The sequence below is a fragment of the Thermobia domestica genome, chromosome 15 (assembly GCF_964235325.1).
Source record: "Thermobia domestica chromosome 15, izTheDome1.hap1.1, whole genome shotgun sequence".
In the NCBI taxonomy this organism is placed as follows: domain Eukaryota; kingdom Metazoa; phylum Arthropoda; class Insecta; order Zygentoma; family Lepismatidae; genus Thermobia; species Thermobia domestica.
This window is the reverse complement of record NC_137468.1, coordinates 6388115-6400198: the sequence shown is the minus strand read 5'-3', so window position 1 is coordinate 6400198 and position 12084 is coordinate 6388115. Positions and strand designations below refer to the sequence as shown.

The following is a 12084-nucleotide window of genomic DNA, read 5'->3' as shown; positions in this document are numbered from 1 at the left end:
TTGAGATTATTATCTGTACCTACTTGACGTAAGTAGTGAGGAATTCCTACATGTAGAATGAATTCATATTTTTTTATTTTTTTCTAAGTAATTCTCTCACATCTCCATGCATAAAATTATACTTAAAATTAATTCTGACGCGGAGAAGAATAAACACTTTTTGGAAATGCTGTTCCTTCCAATAATTCACAAGAAAATACCGAAATGAAATATTTCAGTTTAACGTCTTACGATTATGTCATTTAGGCTAAGAAAGACGATGATTAAAGCAAGTGAATGATGATAGAAGAATTGGTGGAATGAGAATGCGGGAAGAAAACGGGAATACTCGAGAAAACCCACGGACAGGATGTTGTCTACCACAAACTCACTTGACCGGGGATCGAATCAAGGACTTCTCACGCGTCAGACGTAAGCGTTCTACCACTGAGTCACCGTGCCTCCAAGAAAAATATCGAAATTCCACAAATATGTATATTACAGTAAAACCTCTACTAACGGACACCTCCAATAACGGACAGATTTTGCAATCCCCAAACACTGCAATAGGAAAAATCATATTGGCAAACCTCTCTAAAGCGGACACTCTTTAGTACGGACACGGACAGTCTTTTCTGTCTTTTATAGGTATTATTTACGTCTGTATTACGGACACTTTCGCTACAAACAAGTTAAAAAGTATAGTAAAAGTAGATTTTTAATAATTCATATATGTGTCACGAAGGAAGCAATGTGACTTTAGCTTCCTCAACTGTCTGTTCAGCAACCCAGATGAATCGTCTCTGTTTAACAAAAGTCTCATGTTCTTTGCTTTGATCCCACTCCCACCCAAGCTGTTTTAGACATAAAAGTGATTGACAATTACCTGCCGTTTGGGATGACATGCTACTGTCTCTCTGGAATCTCTAACCGAGCAGAAGACAAGTTTGGTACTTTTGCCCGCGAGTACGCATATTGTCTCAAAAGAGAAATTCTGGACTGCAATAAACCCACAAATTAAAGCGACATACTGAAAACGTAGCAAATATAGATAAGTGTAAAGTGCAGAGAGCTATAACATCTTATTTCCATGTTGTGCCTCGAACAGAGTATTGGATGGCGGAGGATAATGCAGATATCGTAACATTTTGGTAATATTGGTAAATACACTTTCCATGCCATTTTTTTCTAGTTACATATCAAACAAAATATAAACGACTCAAATGTTAAGGCATTTTCTCATGTACATTCCATCACACAGGAAACTCTGCAGGCCCTTCCGATATCATTATGCGCCCCATGTCTTCTTTATGTTCACACCCACATGTAGATGTTCTCACATATTGACGAAGACGAAAAAGACGCTATTTATTTCATACCACAAATACCTCCATTCACATGACAGTTCACTTTCACGCTTCGTAGCGATGAAGGAACAATAGCTTAACATTCTGTCAATATTGTTTCTCCATTGAGTACCGCAACTGGTGGAAACATTGCATACATTAGACCAAACTACAAACACGCAACACAATGATTTAACTTTCGGAGATATGTTTCGCAATAGCTTTATCGAACAGCTGTGCCGTACGTACAATGAACTTGCTGCTCACGAAGGTCAATACGAATTTCAAATTAGGAGAAGGAAGGGCTGAATTCATGCACGGATCTCGTAAGACATTGAAATATCATTTCTCAATAGCTTCTGACTACAAGATTAAGCCAACAGAAGTTAAATTTGCAAGACGTCTTTGTTTCCAAATATATATATATATAATTTTTTAGAACTCACTTCAACTTCCGCTACGCAATCCAGCCACATATTTATCATCTTTACGTCAATGGGGACATGATAACTCAGTGCAGAGTTTTTACAAAATAATTTTTCTTTTCCCCTTATTTCCAGGTGTCAGAACAACCATTCTTTCCTGACCTGGGGCTAGAGACCTGCACGGACCGGGCTTGGTCGGGCCGACTCTTGTTATTTCTTAGGGCCGGGCCGGGCTGGGGCCGATTAATTGCAATTCTTTAATAATTATTGACTTTCCTTAAACGATAATTAGAATAAAGGCAAATGTTGAAGAAGTGTGCCCGTAAAAAATGTTACAAAATGAAACTTTTAAAATTTATCGGGCCCGAGCTGGGCTTGGGCCAAGAATTAAAAAAAAAAAAAAACTTATAGGGCCGGGCTCGGTCCGAAAAATTCGGCCCGTGCACGTCTCTACTTGTGGCATTTAATAAGAACAAGGTTTACTAATGAAGAATACATGTGGAAACTAAAGAAAAACTTGGTTAATAACAATGGATAGTAAACACGCAAATCAATTCAAGAACTGCTATTTGAACTGCTGAAGGAGGGCACTGTGCCTCAGTGGTAGAGGTGCCTGAGGTCCTTGGTTCGATCTGTGGCCAAGGAGGTTTGTGGTGGACAACACCGTGTCCGTGGGTTTTCTCGGGGTACTCCCGTTTCATCTTCCATCATTCACTTCCCTCACTCATCTGTCTCCCTTAGCCTGAAGAGCACAATCGAGGGATGTTAATCTGAAAGATGTCATATTTTTAGCCATTAAATAAACTTTATAAGACATCTTTCAGTTAATACACATTAATGGTACTTAAAAGAAGACGAAGAAATGTAAAAAACAAAGATATACAATATTAAGTACCGGTAACACTAAGTGGCAGTACATGAAAGCTAATAAAAGTAATAACTATGTTTATATGCTTATTACTTTGAAATTACTATAATGATAACTTTCTTACAAATTTGCTAATATTAAAGAAAACAAAAAGTTATATCGCACAAAATATTAAAACGTAAAAGAAACGTTAAATGATGTAACTAAGTAATACAATTACTTAAACCGATTGCTTGAGACTTGCTTCATTTGGCAACCCTGATTTAATTATCGGGTTGTCTCAACAAATAAGCAAAACTATACATATTTCCTAGGCAAAATACCCATTATTTCCCTATGTACAGATAAGGTACCTTTTTTCTGGCACTTTCACATCATTTCTCTTTCCCTGAATTTTCTAGGATTTCCCTAATTTGTAAAATCTCTCCGAGTGGTATAGAGCATATGTTTGGCGTAACGGGTCCCTGGTTCGAGTCCAGGCGTTCGTGATGGACATCGTCTCCGTGTTTCTTCTAGAATTTTACCATCCTTTTCCTCTATTCTCTCATAATCATTCACCTACATCAATTATCATCTATCTGCCCTAACTTAAAGGGCATAATCGTTGTTAATTCTAACATCAAATTACGGTAATAACTAACATGAAATATAAAGTAACAAGTAACTTCATAATACGTCTATGTGGTGAGGGAAGCTGTGATACACAACTGTGAGAAGTCAAATGGAGGTTCAAATAAGAAGTCATTATTTCAAACAATGTACAGTATGATGGAATGTCGTAAAAGCCAACTTTCGTAACATCGCGAATTTAAGTCGTAAATTAATTTTAATCCAAACTTCTATTATATAAAGCTTTTCAGTTTAATCGTGCGACGTTAAATTGAAAATCTTTATATGCCGGTAGTAGAAATTTGGGTTATTTTTTCCAATACAATATAGTAGACAGGAGAAAAGGTTTCAAAACATAAAAAGAACTCTAGTGCCTAGAACAGAAAAGGAATGGCCCTGGTTTCACTTTTCAATAGTATACGTACAATGAGGGCTCCCGTGCCATTCAATCAATGGCCAAAATAGCGGAACTACACTCGTGCAACGAACGGCATTACTGTCTGTAGTTCCGAAGTACACCCGTAAGCATTAAAAATGAAAATTTAAAACAAAAAAAGTGAAAAACTGTTATAAAATTACGCCCACCTCTTTTTATCATTCATCAGTAGAAAAATGAAATGAAATCTTTGAGTTTTACGTCCCACAGTTATGCCGGTTAGACTAAAGGAAACGGTGATAATGAGTAATGAATGAAATGGTGGAATGAAGAAAGTGGGAGGAAACGGGAGAACCCCGAGAAAACCCACGCACACGGTGTTTGTCCACCACAAAGTTCACTTGGCGGGGGCTGGGATCGAGCCCGGGACCCTAAGCACCAAAGGTGAACGCTCTACCACTGAGCCACCGCGGCTGCCATTCATCAGTAGAGTTCATGTCATTGCGACACGGGTATAGATTAGTTATTTCTATTTGAATCATTTTACATTGTCCCGGCATGTTTAAGAGATTAGGAATTAAATTCCTGTACTTTTGGCTGCTATGCCCATGTTAGGCTATTGCGTGAGGGATGATGTCCCTCGGCAATCATACTACCAGGGGAAATAAATGAAGGAGGGAAGCGGCCCGGAACCATTACGTTAGGTACCATCCCGGCATTTGTCTGGTGTAAATGAGGAAAACCTTACTCAAGATAGCTGATCTGAGTACTGTTTTTCGATCGAGTGTCCCCACCGGGAATCAAACCCAAGAGCGTTAGCGAAATTTTGATTCCCCATAGCGGCAGGAGGGGGGAAATTTTGATTTCCTATAGCGCGAGCACCATATTATACATCTGGTGGGTATGAGAGAAAATCTTTTTTTAAAAAATTGTAAAAGTTGGTCATGAGATTTAAATTCATGACGGCTCGATTACAAAGACTTACCCGTTCCCTTACACTCGCTTGGCAGATGCACTACCTAATTATCACAGTTACATGTAAGAGTTCAATTCATTTACTTACACCGAATTGCGCACAAATTAAAAGAAACTATCAAGAATATAGCTATTGATCGAATAATAAAGAAATAAAACTTCCGCTGCGAAATAAAACCAAACACCAAGGGAACTTTTATAGACTCGCCATTAAAGCCTGTGATTGTTCCGGTTATTTCCAGTGCAGTGCGTGTCCAGCAGACACAAACAAGAACGCATGAGTGGGAGATGTGATATCAGTGCATGTGTCCTTGGCTAGGATTTTCAAGCTTGAAAATCGACAACTTTACTGCGGAGCTGGTATTGAACTACCCCGTCCCGTGTCCAGCATCACAACGCTAGCACAAGAATCCGCAGTGCTTTTGCGTTTTCTATACACAACGAAGGCCAATGTATAAAAACAAAGGGAAAAAGCAAACATTAGAAAAACACGAAAAATACATTTAAAAAAATATACAAAAGTAACTACAGACATGATCGCAACTCTTCGATATATTATTCACTGTCAATACATCGATATAATACATTTCTGTTGAGAATTGAAGTTAAAACTAACCATCTGTCCGTCTCCTTACTATAGTCTAGTGACTAGCACAGTAATTCCCAAGCGGTGTGTCGCTCAGTTTCATAGGGTGTGCCGCGAAATTTTAAACTTAAAACTCATGAAGCATTTAACCACTATAAATAAAAATGAAAGAGACCATGTTTGTTACTAAATAACTCTTAAACCACCCGACCGATCTCGATCAAATTTTCAATATAGATGAGGTTCGGGACTGGGATAGCTTTTATCATTTCATTTTGACGGTGTAACTTAGAGGAGGCTGGAAGGGTAATATATCAAAACAATCGAAAATAACCGATATTAGTGTCGAATCCATAGTTTTTGGTGTCGCTTGACACTTCTGACGCTGTTTGAAATCAAATTTAGCCTACAACAGTAATATTTAGCTTTTATTTATATACATTACTTATTTTTTTGATTTTTCATTATATTTTCTTTATATCTATCGATCTATTTTTTTTTAACCCAGCGACGAGGAAATGAAATGAAATATTTGAGTATTACGTCCCACGGTTATGCCGGTTAGGCTAAACGAGACTGTGATTATGAAAAATGAATGAAATGGTGAAATGAAGACAGTGGGAGGAAACAAGAAAACCACGAGGAAACCCAAGCACACGATGTTTGTCCAACACAAGGTTCACTTGGCGGAAGCAGGGTTTGAACCCGGGACCCCATGCACCAGAGGTGAACGCTCTACCACTGAGCCACACCAGCGAAGAGGGTATTTGACAGTAACATCAATTTTGAAACAGAATGTAGCAATGATTGCCTCCAGTGGCATAAACAATCCTCAATACTACACTCAGGCACTATTTTATACGAACTTATAGGCTTACACTATTATTATCAATATTATCAATAATAACAATGAAATCTTGCGGTTTAATGTCCTACGATTATACCTTGTAGACTAAAGGAGACGACTGAATGATGAAGGAAGAATTGGTGGAATGAGAATGGGGGAGAAACCCAAGAAAATCTAGACACAATGTTGTCCACCACAAACTTACTTGGCCGGGAGTCGAACGAGGGACAAAATAAAAACAAGTGTTCGTAATGCCGCGAGCTTACACTAAAAAACCTACTAATTCACAAAACGCTGGAAACTATTGGACTTGTACGCTTGCTTTTGGTGCAAGAGGTCTAGGTTGCGACATCCGGTTGGAGTTGAGTTACCATTCGATCTTTTTCACCCGGACATTCTGTTTTATCAGTCCTAAATATGGTCTTATAAATATAATTAAATGTTCTCAAAGTGGCGCCCACGGACCACATAGCACTATTTTATAGGTAAAAATAAAACGAAAATGTTCCATGATTGTATATCCTCCGGGGCCTCCTGCCGCTATCGGGAATCAAAATTTCACTTTGTGACAATGTCGCAGATTAACCTGGAACCACTAGCATTATTCTACGTAGCGATTACTTTGAATGCTACATTTAGAAGTGATGCTAGAGTCTATCTATATTGACTTTAACTGCCATCTGGAAAGAATCGATGTAACTATTTGATAGATTAGTATATCTACTCTATGGTTCTTTACCTGGGACATTGCCACATAGTGCAATTGGCGTCTCTAGGCGAAGACCCGATAGGTATACAAAAAATGTTCTGCTTTGTTTCGGAGCTCCTCCATGGTTAAGCGGTTAGCATACGCGCCTTTGGCGGGGGAGATCCGGGTTCGATTATCGCCGGGAGCTCATGTGGTTCGGATTCCACGTTAATCAGTAGGTCCACGTTTCCTATAGCCTCGCTGCTAAAAGGGACGTTAAACTCAAAATTAACTCAACTCTGCTTTGTTTTGTTGGTACCTACAGAAACTGCTTCAACTTCAGAATTCGCTCATTTTCATGTATTGTGCTATCTGAATTTTATTCTCAAATATTCGAAAAAGTTCTCAATCGCATAGGAAGAACATATAACTTCAAGACATCTATTGCTGAAAAATCAATTTCCTTTCCTTCGCGCTTACACCTGGATGAGTTGTAATACATTCGAAATTAAATTTGTCGAGTATTACCTATGAACTTATTAGTGACCGACATATTCTATGAAATAGGATATCGGGGTTTTCCTTCTATTGGGATAAAATGTAATACTACAGTGTGACGGAGAAGTAGGTATTTTATAGACTTTAACCTCTCGCTATATACACACAAAGAAATACAAACTTGTAGCAGCTGAAACCACGCAACCATTCCTAAATCCAAGACTTTCAATCATTACCTTCAGCATCACGCTATTTCTCTCTCACAGCTTTTGAAGTTAACCACAACTGTTGAATCACAGTATATGCAACAATTCAAAAGACAATAGACTAACCATAGATCATAAAGTAAGCACGGTAAGTTTCTCTTCAAGCATATCAATTCTTTTCTTTTCTTTGATTTTTCTTTTTCTTTTTTTTTTTTTTTATTACTTTATATAAGCCCACGTACACAAAGACAAAACTTCAACAATAATCTAAACGTCGAAAGAGACACGCAAATTTCACCTGTTTCCTCGTCTTCTCAAGAGTCTACCAGTAATCTATTAGGTGACTTGTTCGTCAACCATTTTATAACTCACAGTACGAAAAAAGCTATTTGCAAACATCCTTGCTTCACAAGTCTCGCCTCTAAAGAGCAACATGTGATATCACACGATGAGATTAAAAAACAAAAAAAAAAGTCATAAAAAGAATTGGCAGCATTCCAATGCAACTCCAAACTGTCAAGAGATATTGATTTATCAAATGGACGCCTGTTTTCACTCACTCTCTATACATAAGAGAACAAATAGACATTATGGAAGTTGCGTAACCTGTAACACTGATAGCATCTGTATCTTATCATATGGACAACATCCAGATTTCCTTTTGGTAATTTCGAAAAAGGAACCAGTAATAAATAAAATTGAAATTTTCAATTCTTTTCATAAGTTTACACAGTTCTAGCGGAAAAGCTGAAACCAAACTCTATATAACGTAAGGCGTAATAACGTAAGGCGTAATATTACCATTAATGTCCTTTACTATACAACACCGTCTCTCAAATTTTTACAAAGTAATGAGAACTACTTTTATTAGTCAGAATCTTCTATGGATCATCCTAATCCAGTAGGTTCTTGAGGACGTCATGTAATGAAATTAAGGTTGTCAACTGACCGGTATTTCACTGGCCTGGCCGGAAATATTGCTGTTATTGTGAATAAAGCCGGTGACCGATACACAATTCTTTCCAGCCCCTTTACGAACAGCATTTTGAAATCTGTAATCCTGAATAAAATATGGAAATTCTTCAACAGTGACTTTACAAACACAAACTTTCGTTGTGTTACACATTAAGCGATATTATCTTAAAAATCTGTGGCTTTTTATTATTATTTTTTTAACAAGAAATTTGATAACAATTACATTTTATTGTGAAACATTGTTTTCAAAATTAAAGATGAAAGTGTAAAAAGTTTTCAACAATTTAAATTGTCCATCGATTGTTGGCAAATAACTCTTACGGACTTGGTTAGTACACTTTTTGTTGCATTCTTTAGCTTCACGTCCCTAGCTGCTGCATATGACAACTTTCCTAAAATTCCCAACTTCCTTCCTTAGGACTTTCTACAGCAGTTTCCTGTAGCTGAAGTTTAAAGAGTAAATATTTCATATTGTGAGTCTAAAATTTTCACATAAACATTAGTATACTTTTGTTCACCTGTTTCCATAATTAGTGGCAGTTACTGATAAACACAATAAAGTGAACAATACCGACTTCAGTTTCTCATTTCTTAGCACAATGTATTCATAAAGCCTATTAGTAAATATACTAAGGATATAAAGAAAACAGGTGCTAACACTCTTTTGTCCACGATAGTACATTTTCTTCCCACGGATGGGTCCGAACAGAAATACTTCACACTTAAGCCTATATCATAGAGAATTTTGAGGAGGTGCCAGTAAGTTTTATTTTCCAGAGCTGGCAACCCTATGTGAAACTTTTAACTCTCTGTATTAGATGAACAGTCTTAACGACTCCTGCCAGTTTATCTAACAACGGCATATATTAAATATTCTAACTAATTCGCCGGCTTAATTATCGTACCGCACTTCCCCGAAAACAAACATCACATTTAAAATTCAAGAGGAAAAAACACCACCGAATACGTGCGTGCAAATTCGAGCGAAAAAAGTAAATTCAATGAACAAAGAAAAAAAAGTGTTTTTTTGTTTTAGCACGTACCGAATATCTAGTATGTGGAAAACAATCCATGTGGGACATATACTAAAGTGGGAGGAGCGACGGTTCAAATTAGAAATTAGCGTAGTGTCACATCATTCAATACGAGAAAATGTTATAAAAGCCAATATTGTGTGATCGTGAATTTACTTCGCACTTCACATGTCACAGTCGAAACTGGTTAAAAGTTGGGCTTACTTATAGGGCAAATATGATATTTTATTTTTTGAGTTTTCATCCAACAGTTCTGAACTCCAGGCTATAGGAGAATACGAAAAATGAATGATAAAAGCATTATACACATAGCAATCATTTCTTAGTGATACATAAACCAGTAACGGAAAGGGTTTGTTTGTGGTCAGCAGTCTAATTTAGCCCATTAGATTGCTGTACCATATGGTACAACCGGTAATTCTATGCTGTAAGACCTTCCATTTTCCTCCCGGTTATACGAAAGTATCTATCATATACAATTAACAGCCTAAACAAATCTCTATGCTTCCGCGCATGCATTCCCCATACCACAGACATGACCCAATCATCATCGCTGTTTCTATCATATCAAAAACGACATACTTAACAAACTTATCGTAATAATGATAATTTCTATGATATTACTGTTACCGTATTTAATTAACGAGAGGAGCAAGAGTTGGGCAAATAGTCCTTTAAAAAGGAAACCGAACTATTGAATCCGTTTGCGTGTGTAAAATTTCGTGGACAAAAATTGCTTACCCCTTTCGCAATAGTACAGTACTTAAAAAAAAAAGAAAAAAAAGAAAGAAAAAAAGGAAAGAAAGAAAAAAAAAGAAAAATAAAAACTCGGAATACACAAAGAAAAAAATACAGGAATAATATTTTATATTGCCTGATGCGGCTAGTGTTGTTCTGAATAATCATACGAACACTCTTTCAAAATTTTAACTATGCTTTATTTCAATTCTAAAATTCATTCAAAGCCAAGAGAAGCTTCTATGAGATTACGAATTATGATTCCTAATAGTTACTTTTTTAACGAGACAAACACGACCCAAGATGGCATTAGCATCTCCTCCAAATTCATTGACGGCTCCAGAACCCATACTGCGACTTACAGTGAACCCATTGTAACTGCCGCATTTTATGCGTATACTCGTCATCGCCAACGCGCCTGCCCTACAAACGGACCCCTCGTTACCGCTCGGGCCCCTCTGCTGCGCTCCTGCGCTGAACTAGGTCAGACAGCATTCGTGCTTTTTAGTAGCCACCTAGCAGAAGTTGGTTCGTAAGACAATGTTTAGCAGAAGGGGTCCAGCTTTTTCATCTGAAAAATGCTATAATTTCAGTAGTTTCTGTTCATATTAGGTTAGGTCAGTCTATGTTAGATTATATTAGTGTAGAGGTCTAGTATAATTTTCGAAAAAATGATAGAATTTTGCTTATTTCTATTAATATTAGGTTACATTAGACCCAAGTATTTGCATCTTCCATTTCTCCCGTAAATTTAGCACTTTTTACGTACATCTGGACCCCTTCTGCTAAGCATTTACCGGTTCGTGTTTTATGCACTGCAGGGTTTTTATGTCATACGTTCACAGTGTATTTATACTCATCACACTTACATATAACGAACCGTAATCACTACTACGTGAGCCAGACTCAATATTAAGTGACTTTGGGGAGAAACTAAATAATACCCCACAACCCATCTAACCTAATCTTCTACCGGTAGTAATGACAACTGTAAACATCGTACAACTGGCCTACAGTTACGAACGAGTCGATAAATAAAATACATACAAACTGAAATAACCGTAGGGACTAGAGATTATACGGAATTTGAACACAAATTTAACGTCAGTGTTCGTAGACTGGAATTTAATTGTATGTACTTTGCACGAACAATAAGTGTGCTATTTCCTACAGGTGAAAAATTACGAAACAGACTTTGGATCCAACGTAATTTTACTGTGCTAAAGCTGGACACTCAAAACGGCAATTTATTGGCCTATTATTTACTGGAATCAATTTTAAATACGATACGGTGAAAATCATCACGCCAATCGTTTCTCCCAAGAAAAAGGAAAATACACATAAGTTTACACCTATTACAGCCCGCGATATAATAAACTGGAATATAAAATGTATTTCATGTACATCTCTATGCCTACTCATTCAAACTACCGTTTATTTTATCACCGAACAACAATTTCAGAAGATTTTAGAAACCGGATTTCGTATTCCAAAATACGAAAGATAGCTTTTGTTCTTTGGGAATGCGCAATAGCCTGCAGAAATAATAATAAAACAATGTAAACAATTGTTTACATTCCGCACAGATCCTGTACATAGCGAATATTGTACTATCTTTTTAAAATTCATTTAAAATATGGATATATTTTGGTAAAAATAAATAAATTATATTGTATCTCCAGACATACCATGGGAATGATTCACATATGATGACAGAGAAGGAGGCGTTCCTTCTTGATTAGGTCGACGTCTGACCCAATTTCTGTTTTAACAAATATGTACTTGTTTTCTATAATAAACATATATAATTAAATTCCAATTTAAGAAATACTAAGCATTATATATCCTATACATATGTGTTACTTGGCTGTAATTTGGTAGAACTCTAGAAAAGTAATTCACGAATGTTTACGTGTGTATCCGTGTTAGCAAAG

At 36.8% G+C, this 12084-nt stretch overlaps 1 protein-coding gene across 1 annotated transcript in view; it reads right to left on the bottom strand.

Moving 5' to 3' along the window:
- LOC145672055 (transmembrane protein 47) overlaps window positions 1-12084 on the bottom strand; it is a 267446-nt gene that overhangs the window by 255118 nt on the left and 244 nt on the right. The gene's annotated exons all lie outside the window — the stretch shown is intronic.